The 9,081-nt window shown below is 38.4% G+C and overlaps 1 pseudogene across 1 annotated transcript; it reads right to left on the bottom strand.

The window, feature by feature from the left end:
• Positions 1-617: 617 nt before the first annotated feature.
• On the bottom strand, positions 618-8,470 carry LOC308344291 (small ribosomal subunit protein eS4-like; annotated as a pseudogene). Its single transcript has 2 exons — positions 8,454-8,470; positions 618-1,419 (listed from the first exon to the last, which is right to left on the bottom strand). The product of its transcript is annotated as a small ribosomal subunit protein eS4-like (transcript).
• Positions 8,471-9,081: the final 611 nt, after the last annotated feature.

The raw sequence follows: 9,081 nt of genomic DNA, 5'->3' as shown, positions 1-9,081 counted from the left end.
GTGTTTTTGAGTCCTTGGATTATTTTTGACAGAAATAACAACTGGTCCAATTTAGGTCAGGTAATTGCCCTCATCCAGTGAACTAGACCCACGGGCACATAGTTTCCTGCCCACTCAGTAGGGACTCTGGGGCCCACATTTCCTAAAACAAGAGTGTACTGACAGGGAAATTGACTAGTAAGTACCAGACAGATCTTCTTTAGAGATGGGCTTGAAAATTTAACAGAAGCCATGTGAGAACAAAATTGAGATTATCAATTAACCAATCTAATCAATTTAGTTTTAAAGTTTGGATGACATTTTTCATTGATCACATTTTGTAATGACAAGGGGTTTTTTTCCCCCCTCAGATCATTATAGAAATTTTGAACAAAAGTGTAAGACTAATACTTTCATCTTCAAAATTATGACCTTATACTAACCTCATTTTTCACTCTGGAGAGCTTTACAAAATGATACACTTGAAAATATTTTATCCAATTCTAGGTGAGTAGGAACACTGAAAAATGCCAAAACAAATTGACACCATATAGGTTGGTTTTTTTTTTTTTTTTCCCCGTGCTATATGACCTTTAATTAGGTATAAAGACTTCCAATCACGTCACCTAGGGACCATTCTACCTGCTGCTCTGTTTGGCCGCCAGTCTCCTGTCTCTCTCTTCAGCAATGGTGAAGCGGATACCCTTTCCACGGGAAAGAGAAAAATCCATGGTTTGTTGCCTTTGCCATAACAAAAGTGTTGGAGAGTCGGGTGGCAAAAAGCTGTTGCCATTGGCATCTTTCACGTGAACCACATCAAACGAACCAGGGTGTCTCTCTCTGTTGGTGATCACACCAATTCTTCCCAGGTTAGCACCCCCAGTCACCATACACAGATTACCAGTGTCAAACTTGATGAAATCAGTAATCTTTCCAGTTTCCAAATCAATCTGAATGGTGTCATTGACCTTGATGAGGGGATCAGGATAGCGGATGGTGCGAGCATCGTGAGTCACCAGATGGGGGATTCCTTTTGTCCCCACAAAGATCTTTCTCACTTTGCACAACTTGTACTTGGCCTCCTTGAGTGTAATCTGATGAACAGCAAAGTGGCCCTTGGTATCATAGATCAGACGGAAATTCTCTCCGGTCTTGTCAATGCTGATGACATCCATAAAACCAGCAGGGTATGTTATATCAGTTCGGACCTTGCCATCAATCTTAATAAAACGCTGCATCCAGATCTTCTTTACTTCATCTCCTGTTAGGGCATACTTAAGTCTGTTCCTTAGGAAAATGATGAGAGGAAGACACTCTCTCAGCTTATGGGGACCAGTAGATGGGCGAGGAGTGAACACACCAGTCAGTTTATCCAGATTCCAATGCTTTGGAGCTGCTACACGCTTCAGATGTTTCTTGGGACCATGAGCCGTGGCTGCGCTAGGAAGGAAAAGAGACCATATAGGTAGTTTTATTAGATAGGATCAATTACTGGAATGGGGTTTAGCTAACACTCTGAAAAGGAAATAAATTCAAGACAATAAGAATATGCTATTATAATTTACCCCTGCTTCTCAATCCATGGACTTCTAGTGTTGCTTCTCAGTGGACCTTTCCATATGGCCCTTTAGCTTTAGTTTTGGCACTAGACTTGGAGAATGATGGCAGTCCTGCCTGCCCTTAGAAGAAAGTGGGCTTATATGAGATGGTGAATCTTCTGGCACCTTGATCTTGGACTTCTAGCCTCCAGAAATGTAAGAAATAAATGCTTGTTGTTTATAAGCAACTCAGTCTATGGTATTTTTGTTACAGAAGCCCAAATGGACTAAGTATCATTCCTTGAAGCTGAAATGAATTCCCTTGCTGACCTTTTGTGAAGCATTTCCTTAACTCTCAAGCTCTTGCCTTTGGCAATACTTCATAGCATTTTGACACAAGGTACCACTTGGAAGAGGATAACTTAAATATAGCTTAATTCTGGTGAGCTTTGTGTATCCACTTGGTTTACAGGAAGCTGCCCACTGCACCTTCTCTTCTTTCCTTGATATTATGGTGCTCTAGCCAGACTTTTGTATTCATAGTTCTCCAGGCAGGAAGTAAGCATTAGTCTCTGTTTAAGTATGTCCTCGTCTCTTAAAGGACTATTGCCAAGTTCTTTTAATGTCAGCCTGTGATGGTTAATTTTATGTGTCAACTTGAGTGAGCCACAGGTTCCCAGATTAACCATTGTTTCCGTGTGTATCTGTGGGAGTTTTTCCTGATGACAGTAGTATCTGAGTTGTAAACTTTGTAGATTTCCCTACACAATGTGGGAGGGCATCATCCAAACTGTTGAGGGCCTGATTAGAAAAAAGGGCTGAGGAAGGAGATGTTTATCCCTTTTTACCTGCTTCACTGATTGAGCTGGGACATCTCATCTTTTTCTGTCCTTAGACCAGAATTTATACCACCCAATTTCCTGGGTGCCATCTTGCAGATGGCAGATAATGGGACTTAGCCTCCATAATTGTGTGAGCTGATTCCTCATAGTAAATCTCTAGATGGGCGAATAGATAAATAGATAGATAGATAGATAGATAGATCGATCTATCTCTTATTGGTTCTGTTTCTCTAGAAAAGCCTGATACACTGTCTCATCATTCTTTACTCAAGTGGCAGCCCTGTAGTGGACATATGAGCATCTACAAGTTAGCAAATGTCCAGCCAAGAAATGAGATGCTAGGAACAGGAAGAATGACTTTCAATATTTTCTCTCCTTTACAAATAAGTAAATGAACACTCAGAAGTTAAGCAAACAACTCCAACCAGTTATAGGTTCATTCTGGAGCAGAGCCTTTTTTTCCATTTCCAGATTTAAAACTCAACTTTTTTTTCTTAATTTTTTTATTTTAATAAACATATAATGTATTTTTATCCCCAGGGGTACAGGTCTGTGAATCGTCAGGTTTACACATTTCACAGCACTCATCATAGCCCATACCCTCCCCAATGTCCATTTCCCCACCACCCTCTCCCGTCCCCCCTCCCCCCCGCAACCCTCAGTCTGTTTCTTGAGATTGAGTCTTTTATGGTTTGTCTCCCTCCCAATCCCATCTTTTCATTTTTTCTTTTCCTACCTCCCCCTAACCCCCCCCCGCCTTGCATCTCCACTTCCTCATATCAAAGAGATCATATGATAGTTGTCTTTCTCCAATTGACTTATTTCGCTAAGCATGATACCCTCTAGTTCCATCCACGTCGTCGCAAATGGCAAGATTTCATGTCTTTTGATGGCTGCATAGTATTCCATTGTGTATATATACCACATCTTCTTTATCCATTCATCTGTTGATGGACATCTAGGCTCTTTCCACAGTTTGGCTATTGTGGACATTGCTGCTATAAACATTCGGGTGCACGTGCCCCTTTGGAGCACCACGTTTGTATCTTTAGGATATATACCCAGGAGTGCAATTGCTGGGTCGTAGGGTAGCTCTATTTTCAGTTTTTTGAGGAACCTCCACACTGTTTTCCAGAGTGGTTGCACCAGCTTGCATTCCCACCAGCAGTGTAGGAGGGTTCCCCTTTCTCCGCATCCTCGCCAGCATCTGTCATTTCTTGACTTGTTAATTTTCAACTTTTTTTTTTTTAAGATTTTATTTATTTATTTGACAGACAGAGATCACAAGTAGGCAGAGAGGCAGGCAGAGAGAAGTGGGGAAGCAGGCTCCCCGCCGAGCAGAGAGCCTGGTGCGGGGCTCGATCCCAAGACCTTGGGATCATGACCTGAGCCGAAGGCAGAGGCTTTAACCCACTGAGTCACCCAGGCACCCCAAGACCCAACTTTTTATACCAAATTACATACCTTAAAAGACTGTTGACCTCTAGAATCAACATATTTCTTAGATATTTAAGACTTCAACAAATATAAGAAAAATAAATCCTGAATAAGTGATTTAGTATTTAGTGTTTTTTGTTTTTCGTTTTTTTTTTTTTTTAAATTTTTAAAGTCTTTAAAAAGTTGCTAGGGAGGAAAGAAAAGACCTAATTCAGTACTCATTTCTATATCCTTCCTACTTACTTTTCAGAGCTGTGACAGAACTGTCTTCTTCATTTTGACATAAATACTCTCTCCACAGTCACTAAGAAATTAAGAAAACCTCATTTATTTTTCCAGGGTCCATTAATAAGTCCATATTTTGTCTTCCATCTTCATTTTCGGCTGTGCCTTGCTAATAAGAAAAAGCTAACATTTTTTTTCTAGCAATCAAAATCCATTCACAATACTGATTTCCAATTATTTAAAGAGTGAATTGCATTTTGCAATTTTGGCTGGTTTAAAAAGTAGATTCAGTAAATATCTTGCCTGGAAACAGAGATAATAGGTTCATCATGGATATTGTCCCTTAAGTCGGAGTTACACAACAGTAGTTTGTTTAATCCTTTCCTTCCCCTTGCCCCTGGTAATGACATTTCATTAACATTTTAACTTCTATGGAAAAAAACTTATTTCAGCTTAGAGCTTTAATAACCTACCTAGGGTATGTTTTACGTGAGCCTGCATTTTTAAAAAAGAAGCTTCTAACAGGTTCTAATATTAGTTTTAATTTTGAATTCTTAGCAGTGTCTATTGACCCACTGAAAATTTCAGTACTAGTTTTAGCCATATTTATGAAGAAAGACCAAACCCTAACTGAATAGAATAAGGGTACAAAAGAAGAAGATTTGTGTACCAGGTTTCACTCTGCTTTTTCAAATATGATCTTGACCATGGGCATCCCTCTAATCACCCTTACTTAGGGAATTTGTCACATAACATTCCCATTTCCTCTCTACATGCCTCTGTTCTGTACAGGCTTACTGGGCATTGGTCCTCTGGAATTTGGAAATTAAAAAAAATATGTATTAAACTAATGGTCTTTTAGGATTCTTTTTGAAGACTTACTAATTTTTTTTAAAATTAGCTTTAAAATGAAATAATAACTTAATTTACTAAGTAGCTAAATTGAACATCAGTGATGTTAGAGTGCACCACAAACGTGCATTTAGCTTTGCCCTCTGAATGAGGAAAGGTACCTGAGCATTTGATCTACTGCCTTTATCACTCATCCTCTTCTTTCCTCTTCCTATATCTTTCTGTGTAAAGTGATTCAATCTTTACTTAGTGCTCAGTTATGTAACTCGGCTTTGTTTCCCTGGATACAGATGGACACATGTTAATTTTCCCTTTCTCCTGAAAATGCTCTAATTGTTAGCTTTTTCTTTCTGCTCCAGTTTCTCTCTCCTTTATTCTTTGTTTTAATTGACTCTCTCTTTCCCTGTAAGGCCCTGTAATGGCCACTGCTGCTTCTTCTCTCTGCCCACTTTTTCAGGGCCACATTTACAGTCTCACCCCATGCCAGGCAGGCTGCACAGATTTTCCCTGAGTTCTCTGGCTTTCCATCTGTGCTGCTCATCTGGGCTCAGAGCTCACATGCTCTGGGGCCACCAGGCCCATAAGGTTGGGCTCATAATGCAACAGTACTTTACCATTGCTCTGTGGTTCAGTTAGGGGTGTACACCAATCAGCATATGGTCACATTACTCTGGACATTCGTCCTGTCATTATACTATAGCCATTGAGCCATATTTTCGTCCCTCTTCTTCTCTGAATGATAGGGGAGAACTATTTTCTCCCTTTGAGAAACTAAATATTTTGTAGAGAGGAATCTGGCTGGCAAGGAATTCCCTCAAATTAAAAAAAATCCCTTATAATGCTTTCTGGTTTTCTCCCTATGTGTCTTCATTGTAGCTATTAAGCAGAGTAAAGGGGTCATCTTCTAGAATTTTAACATTTTTAATTATTTATTGCCCACCTCATGCAGGTTGCTTAAGATCTGGAATTATTGAGGACTTTCTATGCGGTTCAGTGTATGTGAAGTTCAAATAAAATTTGAATGAAAGGATCAATGACCACTAATGCCCATAACTAGCTTGCTTGCTTGCTTGCTTGCTTGCTTCCTTCCTTCCTCCAGTAAATATTGAGAAGGATTTTTAGAATGTATAATTTTAGATGCTAAGTATGAATAAATAGTGAATAAAATAGACAGACTCTTTGCCTTCACGTAGTTAACTTGCGAGTTAGGGAGGACAAACAATAAACAATTTATTATATAATGTAATGTCAAGTGGTAAAAATATGTGGTAAGAAGAAGAAAAGGATACCTTAATCAAAACAAATAATATGTTGAGATCAACACTTCTTTTTGCAATCTGACTACTAAATATAACTTCTCTGGGCTTTTCCCAAGACATGAACAGTGTTTTGTCATGTGATTTGTAATGGAATTTTTAAAGCATAAACTTTATGCTAAAATATACATATGTAAAATATAACATTATGCCAAATCCTAAGAATATAGCCCAGAGAATTTTTTTTCACTAGTGGTTACATTGGCACTACTCAGATCAAGAAATGGGTTATTATCAGAAGCTCAGAATCCTCCTTCATGCCTTTTCTACTTCTTAACATCCCTTCCCAAAGGCAGGAGATGTTGCCTACTATCTTGACTTCTTTGCCACCAGTTAATTCTGTGTTTTTGAACTTTAAATAAATGAAGTTGTATAGTCTGTATTCCTTTTTGTTTGCTTTCCTTCTTTGAGATTATCAATATTGTTTTGGGTAATAATACTTCATTCTCATTGCTAGTTAATATTTCTTGGTATAAAAATGTATTATGGTTTGTTAATCCATTCTACTGTTAAAAGACATTTGTATTGTTTACAGTTTGGGGGTATTACAAATAGTGTTACAATGTACATTCTTATAAATGTCTTTTGATGAGCATGTATTTCTGATGAGCATATTTTTGTATCTCTGCAGTGTAGGTACATAGGAATAGAAGAGCTTAATCATAAGTTATGCATGTATTTAACCTAAGCAGTATTGCCGAATGGTTGTACCAATTCCCATTTTCACAATACCTTATAGGAGTTTGAGTTTTCTAAAATCTCATGAACACTTGGTATTATCCTTCTTTAATTTTAGCCATTATTGTATTATTTCATTATAGTTTTACTTTGCATTTCCATGATGAGTAATGATTTTTAGCACATATTCATGTTTACTATCCATTTGATATCATCTTTTATCAAGTGCCTGTAAAAGTATTTTATTCTTTTTCTTTTTTAAAAGATTTTATTTATTTATTTGACACAGAGAGAGATCACAAGCAGGCAGAGAGACAGGCAGAGAGAGAAGGGCAAGCAGGCTTCCCTCTGAGCAGAAAACTGGATATGGGGCTTGATCCTAGGACCCTGAGATCATGACCAGAGCTGAAGGCAGAGGCTTAATTCACTGAGCCACCCAGGTGCCCCTCTTTTATTCATTTTGTAAATTGGGTTGCCTATTTTTTTTATTATTGATTTGTAGGAGCTCTTTATATGTTCTAGATACAAGTCCTTTGCTGGATATAAGAATTGAAAATGCTTTCTTTCTCTCACTCAATGGCTTACTTTTTAAATTCTCTTAAAGATGTCCTCTGGGAAAAAATTCTCAATTTTAATGTAACCCAGTTGATCAATCTTTTCTTTTATGGTTAGTGCTTTTGAGATCCTATTAAAAAATTTTTTGTCAACCTTAATATAATTTCCCTTGATATCTTGTAGATGTTTTCACTTATGAACTTTACTCTAAAACTTAAAATATACCTGGAAAGGATTTTTGTGTGTGTGTGATGTGATATAAAAGTCAAGATTTTTTTTCTTTTTTCCTCATGCAAATGTGATATAACCCACTTATTAAAAAATTTCCTTTCTTCAGTACAGGTTCTTGGTCTCTCAACTCCTGGCTGCCTCTGTCAGGTTGGAATTCAAACTATTTCTCCAGCAATTTGAAACCACTGAGTGCTCCATTCATCTGCTAATTTCTCCTTCTTTTACTGACCAGCCTCTTGTCTATACTGACCAAATCCTAAAGATTTAGCAAATGTCTCAAAGGGGAAAACTGGAACATTGGATGTCAAGCTCATTCCAATAACTGTTTTGTTTCTTTGAGTGCTTGGGCTTTCAAATCCTGACTGCTTTGAAGCTTTCTAACATCTCTAAAATGATTTTTCAAAAACATCTATCTTTTCTGGGGCCGCCTGGGTGGCTCGTGGTTAAGCGTCTGCCTTTGGCTCAGGTCATGATCCCAGCGTCCTGGGATGGAGCCCACATCAGGCTCTCTGCTCCACAGGAAGCCTGCTTCTCCCTCTCCTGCTTACCCTGCTTGTATTCTCTCTCTCACTGTCTCTCTCTCTCTCTCTGTCAAATAAATAAAAATATCTATCTTTTCTAGTTGTTTTTGGTGTGAATTTTGAACTGCTAGTAGCTATTCTATCATAGCTAAAGGTGGAAGTTGTTTTTTTTTTTAAGCTCATTTTTAAAATTAACATATAATGTGTTATTTGTTTCAGAGGTACAGGTCTGTGAATCATCAGTCTTATACAATTCACAGTGCTCACCATAGCACATACCCTTCCCTAATGTCCATCGCCCTATCACCCCATCCCTGCCACTCTCCTCCCCTCCAGCAACCCTCCGTTTGTTTCCTGAGATTAAGAGTCTCTTATGGTTTGTCTCCCTCTCTGGTTTTGTCTTGTTTCATTTTTCCCTCCCTTCTCCTATGATCCTCTGCCTTGTTTCTCAAATTCCTCATATCAGTGAGATCATATGATATTTGTCTTTCTCTGATTGACTTATTTCACTTGGCATAATCCCTCGAGTTCCATCCACATCATTGCAAATGGCAAGACTTTGTATTTTTTGATGGCTGCATAGTATTCCCGTGTGTGTGTGTGTGTGTGTGTGTGTGTGTGTGTGTGTGTGTATAAAACACATCTTCTTTATCTATTCATCTGTTGATGGACATCTAGGCTCTTTCCATCTTTCCATAGTTTGGCTATTGTAGACATTGCTGCTATAAACATTCAGGTGCACGTGCCCCTTTGGATCACTACATTTGTATCTTTAAGGTAAATACTCCGTAGTGCAATTGGTGGGTCATAGGGTAACTCTCTTTTCAACTTTTTGAAGAATCTCCATGCTGTTTTCCAGAGTGGCTGAACCAGCTTGCATTCCCACCAACAATGTAGGAGGGTTCCC

The sequence above is a fragment of the Martes martes genome (assembly GCF_963455335.1).
Source record: "Martes martes genome assembly, chromosome: 6".
NCBI classification, from domain to species: Eukaryota; Metazoa; Chordata; class Mammalia; order Carnivora; family Mustelidae; genus Martes; species Martes martes.
This window is presented reverse-complemented; position numbering and strand designations above follow the sequence as displayed.